The sequence below is a fragment of the Loxodonta africana genome, chromosome 10 (genome assembly GCF_030014295.1).
Source record: "Loxodonta africana isolate mLoxAfr1 chromosome 10, mLoxAfr1.hap2, whole genome shotgun sequence".
In the NCBI taxonomy this organism is placed as follows: Eukaryota; Metazoa; Chordata; class Mammalia; order Proboscidea; family Elephantidae; genus Loxodonta; species Loxodonta africana.
Genome location: NC_087351.1, coordinates 35,670,665 through 35,684,107, shown reverse-complemented (window position 1 = coordinate 35,684,107; position 13,443 = coordinate 35,670,665). Strand labels below are relative to the sequence as shown.

The following is a 13,443-nucleotide window of genomic DNA, read 5'->3' as shown; positions in this document are numbered from 1 at the left end:
CTATATATTAATCTTTTGTATTCTACCTCTGGGGATTCCAGAAGATTTCTTGATTATTTGTTTTGGGAGCTTGCTGAAGCCATTGTGGTGCCTGTTTCTGCAATTTGATATTGACTATTTTTTTTTTATTGTCTCTGAGTCATCAACAAGCTCTTGTATTTATTTATTTATTTTGTGTTTTCTCACTTTGTCCTAGCTTCTTGCTTTGTTTCGATATGCCCAAAAAGGATGCTCAGGTGAGCTAGTTTGATTATTGGTGACTTTGAAGCCGTAATGTCCTGTCACCAGATGGTTAGAGCTGTTACTAGGTATGTGAGTCCAGACGTCTCTTGACTTTTATGGTATGGATTCAGTTCAGGTGTTCAGGTAGTTAATCACCAAGTGTGTGGAGCAGGCTCTCACCTAAAGTCCTCAACAAGCCGGGGTAATTTGTGTAGGCACAGGTATCTGGGTACAGTAGGGGGTCACGCATTGAGGAATGCATGTCCCTGTTCCCTAGAGCATGTAGGTGGGTGGGTTTTGCATCCCACCTATGGGCACCCAATGCTGTTGGCTGTAAGGACTAGGAGGCACCACTTTGTCTCAGACCCGTGCCACAGGTGGCTAGGTGTCATGGATCAAGCCTCCTGTCCTCAGGCCCCCGATGTGGGTAAATGAGGACCCTACTTAATAGGCACAGAGGTGTTGAATGTCATGAACTTGCCTCTCCACCATGTAGCTGAAACAGCTGAAGTTAGACTTCAAGCATATACCCTGTTATACTGTGCTAATGAGGGCTTAGACTGTTGAAATGGGCCCACACAGGTCTATATAGGAGTGAAAGGCATTCAAAGTCCATGGACCCCTTATGCTTGTGCCTAGGCAAAGGAGCTGTTTCTGCCCTGAGTTCCCAGCTTAGGGGAGACAGCAAATTATTTTTTCCCTGTTTGTTAATTTGTTCCCTCTCAAGGCCAGGAGAATGGCTCAGGGGAAGTGCAGGGTCCTTCTTCTGGCCCAGGGGATGCAGCTGGCTGGGACCCAGTGCAGAGCAGGAAGGGAGCAGGTAAGTGAGTGAGAGATTTTTCCCGAAGGGGTAGTTTTGTATTGTGCTAGGTCAAATGCAGGTACTTATCATTTGCCTATTGTGGGCCACTTCCCACTTGTTCTGGAAGGTTGAACAGACTCTCTGCCATTCAGCCTCCCCTGATATGGGTGACATGTTTTTGCCTCACTGCACTCCAGCCACAGTGGAATCAGCCTGCAGGGTGCCAGTCCTCGCCATGTCAGGTCTGGCAATTCCTCACTGCTTCTGAACCATTTCTCCCTCCCCCTTCCACTCAGTCTGATTCCTCAGCTGTGCCTTTGATATTCAGGGCTCCTAGCTTGTTTTTTCAGGTCTTTGTCGTAAGAGGGACCACAGGAAGCATCTGACTACTCCACCATCTTGGCCCCACCTCTCTGTGTCTTTCTTGAACACATTCACTGTTCCCCTGCTATGCCCAGAGTAGGCTGTCATTGAACCACTTCTACACTTTTCTCTGTTCCCCCTGCTCACACATTCGCAAGACTACAGGTAAACTGCTAGCTCAAGTCCCAAGAACTGGAGGTCAGACAACAGGAGCCAGCTGCAGGATCCAGCACAAGAAAAAAACCCTGAGCCTTGCCAGAACGTCCACTTATATTCAATGCAGGCCACATGCCTGAGGAAACACACGTTCAAATGATTGGCTACTCATAGCAGATTTCATAATGGGAGTAATCACAACATCATATGACTGTCAAACCACTAGTAATCATGGCCCAGCCAAGTTGACACACAAACTTTACCATCACTGTCCACCCCGCTTCAACTTGGCACCTATGCACATCTCCTTTAACCACACATAATCTCCGAATAAAGACAATTACAATGTTATAATTGTGCCTAACGTGATACAACAAACATACAACCAAAAAGGCACTAGCCCTGTTTACATCTTGTTTTATAAGTGAAGAAAACAAAATTGAAGCACATATAAAGCAGAAATACAACAATTATAGTCCTCATTTCTGAAACTGGTCACGTGGTCGTAACTGGTATTTAGAACTAGATTCTTCCACCGCCCATTCTGTATTCCCTTTACCCTCAACAAGCACCTCAGCTGGTCATGGTTCTTTGCCTGGTAGGGTGATCCAAACCTTCATTCCTGAAGGGTCTCAGCCATTAGTACTCATATCAGAATTGGTTTGCTGTAGTTTTCCATTGACTTTAATCACAGGGCATGGTAGTATTAAGAGAAGCCCTACGGTATCTCCAGACATTCTCTTCTTTACCTCCCTTATACAATATCAATCTGATTTCCTCTTGGTAATCAGGAACAATTTGTCTTCAGCTGGCAAGACCAGCAATACACCTTCACTTGCCTACCTCAGGGCTACATCAACTCTCCAGCCCTATGTCATAATTTAGTCTACAGAGACCTTGATCAACTTTCCCTTCCGCAAGGCTTCACATTGGTCCATTACGTTGATGATATTATGCTGATTGTACCTAGAAAGAAAGAAGTGTCAATGACTCTGAACTTATTGGTAAAACATTTGTGTGCTAGAGGGTGGGAAATATATCCCACAAAAATTCAGGCACCTTCCACCTCAGTGAAATTTCTAGCAGTCCAGTGGTGTGGGGCACGTTGAGATATTCCTTCTAAAGTGAAGGATAAGTTATTGCATCTGGCTCCTCCCACAACTACAAAGGAGGCAAAATGCCTAGTGGGCCTCTTTGGATTTTGGAGGCAACATATTTTTCATTTGTGTGTGCTACTCTGGCCTATTTATCAAGTGACTTGAAAAGCTGCCAGTTTTGAGTGGGGCCCAGAAAAAGAGAAGGCTCTGCAACAGGTTCAGGCTGCCTTACCAGCCGTTCTGCTGATTAAGCCATATGATCCAGCTGATCCAATGGTGCTTGGAGTGTCAGTAGCAGATAGAGATGCTGTTTGGAGTCTTTGGCAGGCCTCTGTTGGTGAATCACAGCACAGACCATTAGGATTTTGGAGCAAAGCCCTGCCATCCTCTGCGGATAACTACTCTCCTTTTGAGAAACAGCTTTTGTCTCATTACTGGGCCTTAGTGGAGATTGACCACTAAACCATGGGCCACAAAGTCACCATAAGGCCTAAGCCACCTAGCACAAATGGGCTGTTGTAGAAAAACGCATTAGCTAGATCTGCATACAAGTTACCAGATGTATTAGTTTGCTCAAAAATGAAACTATATCTGGGACAGCAGCTGTAATTTGTGTCGCCACCTGGTTAAGTTTTTGATAATCCACTGTTATTCTCCAAGATTCATCTGTTTTTGGCACAGGCCAAATAGGTGAGTTTAATGGGGATGTGGTGAGAGCCACCACCCCTGCATCCATCAAGTCCTTGATGGTGGCAGTAATCTCTGCTGTCCCTCCAGGAATGCGGTATTACTTTCAGTTTACAATTTTCCTAGGAGGGGCAGTTCTAATGGCTTCCACTTGGCTTTTCCTGCCCTAATAGCCCTTACTCCATCCATCAGGTATCCAGTGTGGGTGTTTTGCCAGTTGCTGAGTATATCTATTCCAATTATGCATTCTGAAACTGGGAAAATCACTACAGGATGTGTTCATGGACCCACTGAACCTACTGTGAGACAGACATGAGCTAAGACTCCATTATTAATAAATTGATCTCCCTATGCCCCCACTCTGACTGGTGAGCCACAGTGACATTTTGGGTTTCCTGGAATTAGTGTCAGTTCAAAGCCAGTATCCAGTAATCCCTGAAAAATTCTGATTATTTCCTTTTCCACAATGAACAGTCACCCTCATAAAAGGCTGTAGGTCACGTTGGGAAGGTTGGGAGAAAGACTGATGGTATAAGTTTTTGGCAGTATATTGGATTTCTTCCTTGTGGGGACCCAGCCTCCTCTTCATTCAAGGGGTTGTAGGTCTTTAAGTTCACTCAAGACTGAGAATTGATTAAGGGGCCATGACTCTTCTGGTGATTTGAGTTAGACTGCTGTTCACTTGACCTAGAATTCTTCTGCTTGTACATATCAAGTAAACATTTAGTAGATTTTCTGTTTCATTCCTAGGGACACCATGACAAAGTAGCCAACATCATAACTCCATACGAGTCAGACTGTTCTGATTACTACTTTGACTCCACTGTTCATTACTGTAACCATGCTCACATTGTCTGTGGATTGAGTGAAGCTACTTGGCCCCTACTGCCATGGGGTCCAATCAGCCCCATTGTAGTTAGGTGTCTTAATTCAATTAGGGCAGTTACCATTGTCAAGTCTGACTTACCTACAATAGCAATCACAGCACCCTTCAAAGATGCTGGGGCTCCCTTCACAAATTTGTTCCTCACAGTTGTGGTAAAAAGTGTGTCCTCTGGTCACTCCATGCATGGATCTGTGGATCTGACCTGATAATTCCACTTTAGCAGGCCAATTTCCCTAAGCCTTTGCACACTTTCTTCTACAGTATACCAATGCAGAACTGGTACTTCAACTTGATTTAGTGTTGGCCACTGTGTAATCCATGCTTCAGCAACCCAAACAAATAAACTGTTAGATCCTTTCCTAAATTCTTGAGCTGAAACATTGAATGAAGAATCTGTGCTTAGTGGGCCCATATCAATAAACTGAGACTGATCCATCTTTATGTTTCTTGCACCATTATCTTACACCCTTAATAGCCAGCTACACACATATTCCCCAGATTTTTGTTTGTACATATTAGAATAGTCAGGCAGGTCTTTTGGAGTGTAGTGCACCTCCTCCTGGGTCACACTTCGTACTTCACCTTTTGGGGTTTGCTTGGATTTATGTCTGTTTTTAGGTCTGGAGGCCAATATTAGTAGTGGGAAACTGTTTTGAGAATATTCAGCATTGTCTTGTAAAGCATCTGCCTCAGGCGATGCCCCCAAATAATGACTCAGACAAGGGCTTTTTAGAAGCAGCTGGGTTAATCTCACTAGATGAGGATGGACAGACTAATGATTTTACTGGGTAGGGTGGTTTAGCAGATAAACATGGAGTAATCTCTTCAGACGGGAGTGAGAGGGCTGGTTCTGTTGGTGGGAGTGATTTGATGGAATTTAGAGGCTCAGAGTCCACAGCTTCCTGATTATCTGCCCATATGTCCCCATTAAAAGTTCCTTGATCCCATTTCTTCCCAACCAATGCCATCCCTTCAACATCAGACACCTCTTAAGGTTGGCAATTGAGCTAGGTTTGTAATTTGGCAACTCTTACAATAAGACTCTGGGTTTGGTTTTCGGCAATACCAGCTCTGTTACTACATGAAATAAGGCTTTCTTTTAAAGCACAAGGGGAAAACTTGAGGTCATTTATGTGGCACTTGAGCTTTGACTCTGCCCTGAGTGCATCTCTTTCCTTCACCAGCTTGTCTAGTGAAAGTAAGACCAACCAATCAGCTTCCTTATACATCTCATTATGACAAAATTGTAGAAAGGTATCATATAAGCAATCACCCAGAGTCTCACCTTTCACCAGTACCTGAACTGTTGGTGGTGATATTTTGCACATTTGAATTGCCACCTTATGCCATGGATTACCAGTGCCCTCTTTACTACTGGAAGCACAGTCGTCAAAATTTTATAGACTAACCAGACTTGAGAACCATTTTAGAAAATTCATCCTTATAATTTGTTTCTCTAGAACCACTCTCAGTATCAAAAGTCTTAGGCTGGGTTCTCTAGAGAAGCAAAACCAGTAAAGTATATAAATACATAAAGAGATAGATTTACATCAAGAAAATGGCACATGTAGTTGTAGAGGCTGGAATGTCCCAAGTCTATGGGTCAGGATAGAGAGTCCTCCTGGTTCACGTAGCCATAACGGCTGGAAAACACAAGATTGGCAGGTCAGGGAGCAAGGCTCTTGCTTACAGGCTAGAAAGATCAATGAATCCCAAGATTGGCAGGCAAGACCACAGGTAAAGTGCTAGCTCAAGCCCCAAGGACTGAAGGTCAGACAAACTGGAACCAGCCTTGCCAGAATGTCCACTTATATTTGATGCAGGCCACACACCTGAGGAAAATTCCTTTCAGCTGATTGGATACTCACAGCAGATCCAATCATAGAGGTGATCACAACATCATATGACTGCCAAAACACTGAGAATTATGGTCCAGCCAAGATTACACACAACCTTAACCATCACACAGGTTTTCTTGTCTTTCTCCACCTAATTCTGAGCTGACCTCACAGGTAGAGAAGAAAATCATAACTGTGGGAGAAGATCCTCTCCTCCAACCCAATGAGCTTCTCCATTGAGGATGAGTTCTAGGGATATTAGTTTTAGAGGGAAAGTGAGCTATATTTCCACTGCATCAACCACTCTCCTCAGAAAATTGAATTTTGCTTAAAGGGTAAATATGCTTGGAGAATTCTCAGAATAACACCAAAGCCAAAATCAAACCAATCCCATTGCCATCGAGTTGAGTCTGACTCATAGTAACCCCCAAGGACACACTAGAACTGCCTCACAGGGTTTCCAGTCTTTCAGGAAGCAAACTGCCACAGCTTTCTCCCTTGGAGAGGCTGGTAGGTTCAAACCACCAACATGTTGGTTAGCAGCCAAGTGATTAACCACAGCACCACGAGGGAACCTTCAGAGCAGGGCAGTGACCCTTAGTTAAGGCTACTTTTTCTTGCTGTGGAAACAAGAAACATCACTATCATCAGGGGAAGGGAAGCACAAGGTGCTGAAACTTTGCATAAATGACAATCTTTACTATGACCCAGGTTACCCAGGCCAAATAGAAAGAGAGATCAAGAATATTTGAGATGCAGTTCATTGCAGCATTGTTCACAATAGCAAAAGATGGAAATAACCTAGATGCCCATCAACATATAAATGGGTAAACAAACTGTGGTACATACACACAATGGAGTATTACGCAACGATAAAGAACAACGATGAATCTGTGAAGCATCTCATAACATGGAGGAATCTGGAGGGCATTATGCTGAGTGAATAAGTCAATCACAAAAGAACAAATATTGTATGAGACCGCTACTGTAAAAACTCATGAAAAGGTTTACATACAAAAAGAGACAATTTTTTATGGTTACAAGGGAGGGGAGTGCTGGTGATGGAAAAACACTTAATAGACAATAGATAAGTGGTAACTTTGGTGAAGGGTAAGTCAGTACACAATTCTGAGAAAGACAACACAGCTTGTACAAGTGAAGGTCATGGAAGCCCCATAGATACATCCAGACTCCCTGAGGGACCAAATTGCTGGGTTGGGGGCTATGGGGACCATGGTCTTGGGGAACATCTAGCTCAATTAGTATAACATAATTTTATAAAGAAAATGTTCTACATTCTACTTTGGTGAGTAGTGTCTGGGGTCTTAAAAGCCTGTGAGCGACCATCTAGGATAATCCACTGGTCTCACCTCTTTGGGAGCAAGGGAGAATGAAGAAAACTAAAGATACCAGGGAAAGATTAGTCCAAAGGACTAATGAACCACATCTACCACGGCCTCCACCAGACTGAGTCCACTACGACTAGATGGTGCCTGGCTACCACCACTGACTGCTCTAACAGAGATCAAAATAGAGGGTCCCAGACAGAGTTAGAGAAAAATGTAGAACAAAATTCCAACTCAAAAAGGAACACTGGAGAAACCCTGAGAGTATGGCCCCCAGACACACTTTCATCTCAATAATGAAGTCACTCCTGAAGTTCACCCTTCAGCCAAAGATTGAACAGGCCCATGGAGCAAAAAAAGACTAAAGGGGCACACCAGCCCTGGGGTAGGAACTGGAAGGTAGGAGGTAACAGGAAAGCTGGTAATAGGGAACCCAGGGTTGAGAAGGGAGAGTGTTGACATGCCGTGGGGTTTGTTAACCAACGTCATAGAACAATGTGTGTACTAACTGTCTGATGAGAAACTAGTTTGTTCTGTAAATCTTCATCTAAAGTACAATTTAAAAAAAAAGAACATTTGGGATGAATGGGAACATCTCTATATCTACCTGCATGCCTGCATGCTTTGATCCCTTAAAATCATCAAGGTTCTGACCAATACCAGTTTATCAGGGTGGCCTGGGACCAAATGACGAATTCATACAGGTTGGGCTGTCAAATCTGTTCCATTACAGTCTCCTGTTCCCATTCATCCCAAATATTCTTGCATCTCTTTGTCTTCCTAGTACTCTCATCAACACCCCATCTTCACATCATCCTAAATCTCTATCCTCATCCACACCCCTTAGATTCCACAGTTGCCTGAAACTTCCAAAAGCTGTGGGATAGTTACAACCTTTGTTAGTATATTTCCAGTAAGACCAGAGCTAGGCACTTTTTCATTTTTAAATATTAAGATCTTGGACTCTCAAAGAGTGATGCACTAAAAAGGGAAGAACTGGGCTGACAGACACTATAAAAGATGTTGGTAATTGCTAACCACAAATTAAAGGCAGTAGGGCGTCATGTTCATGCTCTTTGAAGACTGAAAACAGAACTAAGGGGAAAGCAACACAATTTCTGACTAAAACAAAAGCCCCCAATGCCCCTTCTTTTCTTCTCAGAGTTCAGGATTTTCTCCAGATGAACACGGTCACACTACTCAGAAACTAAGAATGTGATTGTTGCAACACCCTTACCATAAACATTCCTCTGGGAGGGAAGAAGGACGTGCTGAAAGTTCATATCTTGAGAATCAATATAGCCTGAAGGAAAACATGGTCACTTCGCCTGCTCCTACTTATTCATCTTTTGGGTTAAAAAGCCTGGAAATTGGAACCTCGACAACTTCTGATGTGAGCAGCCTTTCCAAGATGCTGCTGTTTTTGATCCTGTTGGGCTTTCCTCTGCCCTCCAGGAATAGGCAAGTGACTTTCCCCATCTCAGGGCCTGGCTTACTTCATCACTGACATTTCCACAGAGACCCAGTCAGGCCATCTCTATGATGCAGCCTGGATCCAGATCAAGAAGAGAGGAATTGTTCATACTCCATTTTCTAGACTTCACCTTGACTTTGTCCCTATTCTTCTGAGCACCAAAGCACCACCACAGCAGAAACCCAGAACCTAATCGAACCATTGGACTGTTGGCCTGATCACTCTCATAAGGTCCTAAAGGAAACTAGGATCCCACACAGGCCCTGCAGCCCATTTCCCCACCTAAACTTTGATTTCCAGTTCTTTATTCTCATCCTCCTTCATTCTGAGAGCTCAGTGTTTCATGAAGATGATTCTGTGATGAGATTCAGAAATCCATTAGGACCCCTCCTCTTTAACATTAAGACAAAGAAATGTGGAGACTGTTCGTTCATTAATCCAATGGATGTTTACAGGTTTTTACTATGCAGCAGACTCAGGATGGGAGAGAGGTACAAGAGAATTTTGGTTTATGAGCTCATCATGTTCAGGTCCTTATAAAACAGCCATACTGGACAAGTTATCAGGACACCAGTGATCTGAGAAGTGTGAGGGGACAAAGAAGCAATTGGGACAGTCAGAACATTTTCCAGGTCTTCTGGTATGTGCATCCTAAAAGCAGATCATTTCCCCTTAAAATATGTTCGAAGTATATTTAACTCAAAAAACAGCTGATTACCATCATTTCCAGTGAAAGAAAATGCCAACTAGAAAAGAAACGTGCCATGCTATAAGCCAGCCATGCTGAACACAGAAGCCAGAATCCTCACCTGGGTGTTAGGGGCCCTGCATATGGCTCTCTTTCCACCAGGTCAAGCCAAGAGACCATTCCAATCTATGAACGTCCAGTTCCAGGTCTTAGGCAGTGCCCATCCTCTGGGTACTATCAACGCAGGGATTCAGGAAAGATTTTATATTTAAGCAGTGATCAGATGGGGCACTGAAGCAAGATCACACTCCTGGCCCTACATGGCATTAATAAAGTACATTAATAACCACAAATGGAATCGTTGTGGAGTGTTCCTGGTATAAGAACACTTTGCAATGACAGTGGCTCACTGTTAGGGAAGGTAAAGAGCAGCTTCTGGGTTCTTGTTTCCTGGGAATCCTAACATTGTCTCACAGCCATAGTTCACGACATTTTCTGAGCACACAGAGACAATGAGTTCATAGGAGGAACCTTAACTGCACCTTCAGTCTAGGGGAAGTGAGAGAGGGTTACCAAAAAAAAAAAAAAAACCAAACCCATGGCCATCGAGTCGATTCCAACTCATAGTGACCATATAGGACAGGGTAGAACTACCCCGTAGGATTTCCAAAGAGCACTTGGTAGATTCAAATTGCTGATGTTTTGGTTAGCAGGCATAGTTCTTAATCATTACTCCCCCAGGGTTTCTGAAAGAGGGTTAAAGGATTGAAATTTGTGGGAAGGAAGCTGGATTGTAGTTGAAGCTGTAGAAGAAACAGTCCTGGGTCACTGTTGTAGAGCAAAAATGGATCACTGTCCACATTTTAATGAAGTGTTGGACAAGTGAGACATGGCATCTGCCCCATCTTCCTCCTCCCAATGACTCAGGTGCAGGACTGCCTTGGGCTAGAACATCAAAATCTTTATATGGATGCTAAGTTAAAGTTCCTCTGACATACTATACCCAGCATTTTCTTGCATAAATATTACTGTGACACTGGGAGCTCAAAATATCAAGAAAAAGGAACCTACAAGGCAGGCCATCATTGTGCTTCAAGCCTTTCCTCATTCACATTATAGCAAAGTTTCAGGCTTCAATAATTTCATTCTACTGAAGGTACCACCTTGCCTACATTCAGGTGTACCCACACAGAGTACTGAAGAGCACTGGCTCATTCAGAGCCTCAGAACCTCCCTTTCTCTAGCCTCAATGCTTTCCTGGTCCCAGTGAAGTAAATGGGAACTTGGGAGACTCTCTAGTCAAGAAAGGCAAGGGCAACCTGCCACCTGGCTTTGAGCCCTGCCAGCAGGGAATGATCTAAACTCTCATCTCTCAACTTCTCTCACCAGCTGAAACACAAGGTTTGACTGAACACACGTGTGAAGACTATTGCCCTACCTCAGAGCCAGGATTGGTGAGGGTGGACCAGGTGTGCAGTGTGGGAGGCTGGGGAAGACTGGCTAATGACCAGCCTTCAGACACACTCCAGGAAGTAGACCTGGAAATACAGAACAAGCAGCAGTGCAAGAAAATCTCCCAAAATCACAATAACTCCATCCAGCTATGTGTGGGAAACCCTGTGTACAGGAAAGAAATGGGAAGGCTGAGGAGTCAAGCATCTTTCCTGCCTTGCCCAAGGGACAGAGTGATTCTGGAGCCCCATGTTTAGGTCTTCACTAACCCAAGAAGCCACAGGTAGAACAGGGTTCACCATGGGTTGGGGCATCCTGTTTTAATTTGTGAGACTCAGCCATCTTCCTCCAGCTTATCTCTTGTCATTTCTCTATGAGACAAGAGGAAAGCCTGGGACAGGGCTGAACTGGAGAAAGGACTTGACCAGGGCAGAAGCTAATGGTACTTGGGGATCTTAGATGCCAGCATTCTGTCTACGACTCTCACTCAGAACCAGAGTGAATGTTTTCCCCTCAGCCACTCCCCCCTCTGAGCCCTCAGCTGAAGGATATGGACACTGGAGAGAGAAAAGATCCTAAAGTGGGAAGTCAGAGAGGTCTTTGCTGAGGCTCTCCCATTTTATCCCCACAGGGTGACTTTGGGGGACCCTCAGTGTGTAACAATGTGGCCCAGAGTATTGCCAGCCTTGAATACAAGAATATCCCTCCTATGGTCTTTCCCAGAATCTCCACCTTTCTACCCTGGATCAACAGAATAATGAATATGTCCAGGCATAGCTAAGGACTGGCTCTTAGATTCTGTGACAGAGTCCACACCTGTATGGAGGGAGGATGTCAGACTCTAAATAAAGACCATCTACCAGTGTGAAGGAACTGCCTTCTGTGTCTTCCTTGAACATATTCACTGGTCCCCTTCTGTGCCTACCCCAGCTCAACAGTGCAGAAAATGGAATAAAAGCAACTGGGCCTCCAACCGATACACCAAGGCCACCTTCCCTGTGAGTTTCCACCCTCATCTTCTTCTGTCCATGGCTCAACAGGTCCTAATCTCAGCGTTGTTATCCCAGCCCAGCACCACTTGTTGGCCCCTCATCCTGTCAGACAGGAGTCTCAGAGAGGCCAGGTTGTGCTCACTAGAGCAGAACTTGGGGTAATGTGACAGATAAGCCAGGTCCATACACCTGTAGACACATCTCTCACCCACGCAAGCCTCACTCAACCTCTCATCCAGCACAGCACACCCCACACCCCACACCCCCATGTGGGTTTAGAATCAACAATCCCCTGCTCAACTTCTCAGTCACAGTCACTTCAGCCTGTCCATCGTGGCCACATGCTTGTCCTGGCCACCTAGTCATTAGGGCCTATGTGCTTGAGATAATGCTCTTTGCACAGGATTGGAATTTGTTACTCCCACCCTCAAATGAAAATTCATCAGCTGACCGAGTGACAGGCCTCGTGATACAGCAGTGAAATCACAAACGTGTTTTTCCCACAGGGACTCTAAACATGGCCTTTTTGTCCTTCTGAACTTACTATGTCCCCTTTCTGTCCTCGGACAGTTTCCCACATTGTGTATGACATGTGCTCATTATCCCCAAGGACTTTCCCTTTAGGGTGCAGAGAGATCAAGTTTTTGATGCAGAGAGTCCAAGCTTCACTCCTGTCCCTAAATGGCATTTCTAGCATGACAAGAAGGGCAGCAGGGGACAATGCTGAGTGGGCTGCAAAAAGGCTCCCTGCCGATGGCAGTTCAGTGCTGTTAATGAGGACCGGCAAGCCTAATCCTCCTGTGGACATCCCCAAGGCAGCATCCCCTCTAAAAACCTGCAGCTCAGGAGCTCCCTTTGCCCCAAGTCACTCAGGGATCGGAGCAGCTTATGGAGGATCCATCCCAGAGCAGGGCTGGACAGGGCTGAGAGTTGGTCATAGGATAAGACTGTCCTATCCCCAGAGGAGAACAGGATAGCACTGATATGCCCACCAGAACCGCTTCCCTCTGCACCTCAGCACAGCCCCTCTTCGTTGTTGCTGTCCCAGCTGGGCCCTGCCTGCTGGCCTCTTATCCTGTCAGAGATGGAGCTCAGGGAAGCCGGGCTGTACCCACTAGAGCATAGCTTCGGGAATGTGACAGGCATTGCCCATCCAGTGGTTTCTGTGAGCACAGAGATTTTCTCTTTAAACAGTGATCAAAGGGGGCACAGAGACCACACCACACTCCTGGCCCTACACAGCATCAGTAAAGGTCTCTGAGAACAACAATATCTTGGAGGCATGTGGGGGTTTCTGATGTGAAAAGACTATGTGCTGGCAGCAGCTCACTGTTATAAAAGGAAAAGAGCAACAACTGGGTGCTTGTTTCCTGGGAAACCCTAACACCATTCCACAGACACAACTCAGGATGGTCCCTCGGTCCATAAGACCAAGTGAAC

The 13,443-nt window shown here is 44.9% G+C and overlaps 1 pseudogene; it reads left to right on the top strand.

Moving 5' to 3' along the window:
* Positions 1 to 215: 215 nt before the first annotated feature.
* Positions 216 to 11,816, top strand: LOC104847001 (mast cell protease 8-like; annotated as a pseudogene).
* Positions 11,817 to 13,443: the final 1,627 nt, after the last annotated feature.